Source organism: Aquarana catesbeiana, linkage group LG03 (assembly GCF_042186555.1).
Source record: "Aquarana catesbeiana isolate 2022-GZ linkage group LG03, ASM4218655v1, whole genome shotgun sequence".
NCBI lineage: Eukaryota > Metazoa > Chordata > Amphibia > Anura > Ranidae > Aquarana > Aquarana catesbeiana.
Genome location: NC_133326.1, coordinates 676,080,080 through 676,086,079, shown reverse-complemented (window position 1 = coordinate 676,086,079; position 6,000 = coordinate 676,080,080). Strand labels below are relative to the sequence as shown.

The 6,000-nt window shown below is 47.5% G+C and overlaps 3 non-coding genes across 3 annotated transcripts; all 3 read left to right on the top strand.

Annotated features, from left to right (window-relative positions):
• The first annotated feature begins 1,180 nt into the window (after positions 1-1,180).
• TRNAS-GCU (transfer RNA serine (anticodon GCU)) lies at positions 1,181-1,262 on the top strand. The gene has a single exon. It is a non-coding gene; the product is annotated as a tRNA-Ser (tRNA).
• Positions 1,263-2,548: 1,286 nt separating this feature from the next.
• Positions 2,549-2,630, top strand: TRNAS-GCU (transfer RNA serine (anticodon GCU)). The gene has a single exon. It is a non-coding gene; the product is annotated as a tRNA-Ser (tRNA).
• Positions 2,631-3,924: 1,294 nt separating this feature from the next.
• Positions 3,925-4,006, top strand: TRNAS-GCU (transfer RNA serine (anticodon GCU)). The gene has a single exon. It is a non-coding gene; the product is annotated as a tRNA-Ser (tRNA).
• The last annotated feature ends 1,994 nt before the right edge of the window (positions 4,007-6,000 follow it).

The window sequence follows — 6,000 nt, the reverse complement described above, 5'->3', positions numbered from 1 at the left end:
TTGCTGACATCCCTCCTGGCTCCTGATCCTGCTTTCTGTTCCACCACATTGATCCCTGACTTCTGGCTTGGCTAACTATGCGTTCCAGTTACTAAACTTTGGCTATGTTTTGACCACGTTTGTTCTTTTTACTTTTATTGTTAAACAAGTGTGATTTAACTGTACTTCTGTCTCGGCCTGATTTCATGGTTTCTGACAGTAATGACCACTACCTTGCTAAAGAAGCTGAGGCTAAAGGTGATGGACTGGCCAAGCATGTCTCCAGACCTAAACCCTATTGAGCATCTGTGGGCCATCCTCAAATGGAAGGTGGAGGAGCGCAAGGTCTCTAACATCTGTAGTCAGGATCGGGCTACGGTTATCTGACTTTAGCAGATTTGTCTATTGCTATTCTAGCTTGCTCCTATGTCCCCCTAGTTCTGGATCTGAATTAGTGACATCATCTTCTGCAGCACAGAGAAAAGTATTGTGGGAGATGTAGTCCTCTGGATAGGCATCATTGATTTTGCAGGACTGACTATGAACTGCACCTCTCAGCAGACCATCTGCTCTGTAGGAAAATTGTGGGAGAAACTATATAGGAATCTGCCAACCAGTCCCACGCTCCCTTGCTTCCTGGATCTCCCCATGTGAGCACCACTCCGCCGCTGTGTAAGAGGATTGTGGCCTAGCACGTGACACACAGCCGACCACTCCAGCCCCAGCTAGATCAGCCATTGCCCTTTGGCAGAAGGACCCCCTGCAGATGGGAATCCAGTTGGACAATGCCATGGCTGGGGCCTGCATCAATCATCAAAGGGTTACCGAAGGTGGTGAAGCTCAGAAGGAAGCAGACTCCTGCCAGACTCTCCGTGAGGGAGCACGCCTTCCCATTAACATTCTGGAGCAGAGAACAATTCAGGCCTCCCTTCAATGTTGGATACCTCTTCTTCTGTGAGAACCGCAGATGGGAATCCAGTTGGACAGACAATGCCATGGCTGTGGCCTACGTCAATCACCAAGGGGGTCACCAAAGGTGGTACAGCTCAGAAGGAAGCATATTGCCCCAGGAGAACATGGTGCTCAGACATACTCAGACTCCTGCCAGATTCTCCGTGTGCCCTCCCAGATTGCCGGAATCTGGCTAAGCCCTTCTCAAAAACCACAGACAAGAAACTGCACAAGGTTCTAGATCACACATGACGAGGTGGCCGAGTGGTTAAGGCGATGGACTGCTAATCCATTGTGCTCTGCATACATGGGTTCGAATCCCGTCCTCGTCGGTAGTTTAGTTCATAATCCATGTAAATGTGCGTAACGTAAAGCATCTTATGGCACGATAGTCTTCTACACATTGAAAAAAAAAAAAAAAAAAAAAGGACACAGTCACCCTAGACAATCAATCTACCTACATTCCGTGCCCCTTATCTTCGGCCCAATCCACAGCACTCACTTCTGCACTCAATCACCCCCATGCATGGCTCTCACCTCTGCACCCAGCCGCCCCCAACCAGAGCTCTTCACATCCCTGACCGGACATAGCTCCCGCTTTTGTTCTCCCCTCTGTCCACAGCTTTAACCTCTGTGCACTCCCCTTCCCCTTCACAGCTCCAGCTCCAGCTCCAGCCCCAGCCCCAGCCCTGGCATTCCTATTACACACAGCGCTCACTCCTGCACCCACTCTGCACTTGACTGGGTTGCAAAGGACTTGCCCCAAGTGAGGCGCTGTGGCTTAGTTGGTGAAAGCGCCTGTCTAGTAAACAGGAGATCCTGAGTTCAAATCTCAGCAGTGCCTGCCGTGGAGTCTTTCCATTTATAAAGTTTTCAGTTTTGCGCAAGCTTAATGGCACCCTTGAGTCTCCCAAGCGTGGTAGGTTTCTAACCCGGTGCTAGCCTGACGGAAGACCTTGCCTCCAAAGATTTGAAAAATTCTCACAAGGGGCTTGCCCCAAGTGAGGCGCTGTGGCTTAGTTGGTGAAAGCGCCTGTCTAGTAAACAGGAGATCCTGAGTTCAAATCTCAGCAGTGCCTGCCACGGAGTCCTTCCATTTATAACATTTTCAGTATTGCACGAGCTCCATGTCCCCCCTCAGTCTGCCAAGCGTGGTAGATTACCAACCCAGTGCTGGACTTCTGGAAGACCTTGCCTCCAACGACTTGAAAAATTCTCACTGAACATACCAGCCTATTAGGCTAAAGATCAGTCCTGGATGCCCTTTTGAATGCAGGGGACTTGGTCTTTGGAGGGAGCACGCCTTCCCATCAACATTCTGGAGCAGAGAACAATTCAGGCCTCCCTTCAATGTTGGATACCTCTTCTTCTGTGAGAACCGCAGATGGGAATCCAGTTGGACAGACAATGCCATGGGTGTGGCCTACGTCAATCACCAAGGGGGTCACCAAAGGTGGTACAGCTCAGAAGGAAGCATATTGCCCCAGGAGAACATGGTGCTCAGACATACTCAGACTCCTGCCAGATTCTCCGTGTGCCCTCCCAGATTGCCGGAATCTGGCTAAGCCCTTCTCAAAAACCACAGACAAGAAACTGCACAAGGTTCTAGATCACACATGACGAGGTGGCCGAGTGGTTAAGGCGATGGACTGCTAATCCATTGTGCTCTGCACGCATGGGTTCGAATCCCATCCTCGTCGGTAGTTTAGTTCATAATCCATGTAAATGTGCGTAACGTAAAGCATCTTATGGTACGATAGTCTTCTACACATTGAAAAAAAAAAAAAAAAAGGACACAGTCACCCTAGACAATCAATCTACCTACATTCCGTGCCCCTTATCTTCGGCCCAATCCACAGCACTCACCTCTGCACTCAATCACCCCCATGCATGGCTCTCACCTCTGCACCCAGCCGCCCCCAACCAGAGCTCTTCACATCCCTGACCGGACATAGCTCCCGCTTTTGTTCTCCCCTCTGTCCACAGCTTTAACCTCTGTGCACTCCCCTTCCCCTTCACAGCTCCAGCTCCAGCTCCAGCTCCAGCCCCAGCCCCAGCCCCAGCCCCGGCATTCCTATTACACACAGCGCTCACTCCTGCACCCACTCTGCACTTGACTGGGTTGCAAAGGACTTGCCCCAAGTGAGGCGCTGTGGCTTAGTTGGTGAAAGCGCCTGTCTAGTAAACAGGAGATCCTGAGTTCAAATCTCAGCAGTGCCTGCCGTGGAGTCTTTCCATTTATAAAGTTTTCAGTTTTGCGCAAGCTTAATGGCACCCTTGAGTCTCCCAAGCGTGGTAGGTTTCTAACCCGGTGCTAGCCTGACGGAAGACCTTGCCTCCAAAGATTTGAAAAATTCTCACAAGGGGCTTGCCCCAAGTGAGGCGCTGTGGCTTAGTTGGTGAAAGCGCCTGTCTAGTAAACAGGAGATCCTGAGTTCAAATCTCAGCAGTGCCTGCCACGGAGTCCTTCCATTTATAACATTTTCAGTATTGCACGAGCTCCATGTCCCCCCTCAGTCTGCCAAGCGTGGTAGATTACCAACCCAGTGCTGGACTTCTGGAAGACCTTGCCTCCAACGACTTGAAAAATTCTCACTGAACATACCAGCCTATTAGGCTAAAGATCAGTCCTGGATGCCCTTTTGAATGCAGGGGACTTGGTCTTTGGAGGGAGCACGCCTTCCCATCAACATTCTGGAGCAGAGAACAATTCAGGCCTCCCTTCAATGTTGGATACCTCTTCTTCTGTGAGAACCGCAGATGGGAATCCAGTTGGACAGACAATGCCATGGCTGTGGCCTACGTCAATCAACAAAGGGGCCACCAAAGGTGGTACAGCACAGAAGGAAGCATATTGCCCCAGGAGAACATGGTGCTCAGACATACTCAGACTCCTGCCAGATTCTCCGTGTGCCCTCCCAGATTGCCGGAATCTGGCTAAGCCCTTCTCAAAAACCACAGACAAGAAACTGCACAAGGTTCTAGATCACACATGACGAGGTGGCCGAGTGGTTAAGGCGATGGACTGCTAATCCATTGTGCTCTGCACGCATGGGTTCGAATCCCATCCTCGTCGGTAGTTTAGTTCATAATCCATGTAAATGTGCGTAACGTAAAGCATCTTATGGCACGATAGTCTTCTACACATTGAAAAAAAAAAAAAAAAAAAAAAAAAAGGACACAGTCACCCTAGACAATCAATCTACCTACATTCCGTGCCCCTTATCTTCGGCCCAATCCACAGCACTCACCTCTGCACTCAATCACCCCCATGCATGGCTCTCACCTCTGCACCCAGCCGCCCCCAACCAGAGCTCTTCACATCCCTGACCGGACATAGCTCCCGCTTTTGTTCTCACCTCTGTGCACTCCCCTTCCCCTTCACAGCTCCAGCTCCAGCTCCAGCTCCAGCCCCAGCCCCAGCCCCGGCATTCCTATTACACACAGCGCTCACTCCTGCACCCACTCTGCACTTGACTGGGTTGCAAAGGACTTGCCCCAAGTGAGGCGCTGTGGCTTAGTTGGTGAAAGCAAAATAAACCATAAAAAATACCGCGCTAACATAAAGGTTGTGCTACTAATGATTAGTAGAATAAAACAAGCTGCAATCCTAGAGTGAGGCGTGCACACAAATATATAAAAGAAATCAAAAAAAGACTGCGCTAGAATACCTATTGAACACCTTGTATGATTAGGTAATTAATAAAAAAGCAATAAGTCAATTATTCAAAGGTAAATGAATGAAAATAGGTGAACCGAATATGACACAGATGATGACATTGAAATATATGTGTCAACTGCCAAGAATATGTCCAAAGGATTGGTGAAAATGTTCAAAAAAGAAAAGTGAGTCTCTGAAGTTAGAGCTTGATAAAGGGTGATCAAACGGTTAACACTCAGCACCCAGTGAGAAATCCTCCACCTTATAAGATATACGCTTACCAGAGGTAAGCTGGATAATAGCTTATCTATGGATATCCACACAGGGGACACAACTCTATGGACCTCCTCGCCAGGAAGGGGTAGACAGGAACTCTCTTGCAGCGGACCTCAGACAGCATACCAAGGGGACCCAGAAATAAAAGGAATTTCTTCCATAGTGTGAATCCGTTTTGTATTTTATTGTGAAATAAGGTAAAAACACTTACATAAAATCTGGTTAAAATCACAGAGACAGCCGGCCGGCTAGCATACACCCGTTCGGTGAGATGAAACGATGACGTCAGCGCGTCGACCTTCCGACGTACGTTTCGTCCTATTGGACGTCGTCATGGGAACGGGCGACGCACTGACTCATCGCTACTTATAGGAACAAATCGAAACCAAGCCTCGCTGTGAAGCTCGGATGGCGTCATCACAACATCCGGTTGGAAGGGGATGTGTGTATCAAATAACATAGCATAGGCTGACGTTTCCCTCGTCAGCCAATCATAGCATCCTATTGTGAGGGAAGAGTTAGATTAGTAAAACACATTGGAGGGCGTGATCGAAAACTGATACACGCCATCTAGTGGACTGAATGAAATAAACATTCAAAACCACATACTGTTGCGTGGAAGGAAAAAATAACCAGTAAATTAAAATAGAAAAAATAAAAAAGAAAAAAATTGAAAAAACTTATGTAGATAGAATTGTGATATCTAAATGTTAGAAAAAATGACTTATTGACGCCATCAGAGAATCAAAGGAAGCTTGCAAAATTGTATGAACATCATATCAATATAAATATTGTAATGCAAAAATAAAAATAAAATAAAACTCATCCAAATAATGCGTAGAGAATATCACCCCTCACATCCTACTCAGTAGATTAGATGAAATGATGATAGGATAATGGAATTTAAACCATACAGTATATTGATTTAAGAATTATCTAGAAAAGCGTTTAAATCTACGTCAACATTGAGCCCAAAGGGGGTATAACACTTCAATCTGTGTATCCAGGTCATCTCGAGTCTGGAAATCCCTCGTAAAACAGACCCTCCCCTCCAATGTGGAGTGTACCTATCAATACCTAAAAAGATAGTTTTCCTGGGGTCACGATCATGTACTTCTAGGTAGTGTCTTGAG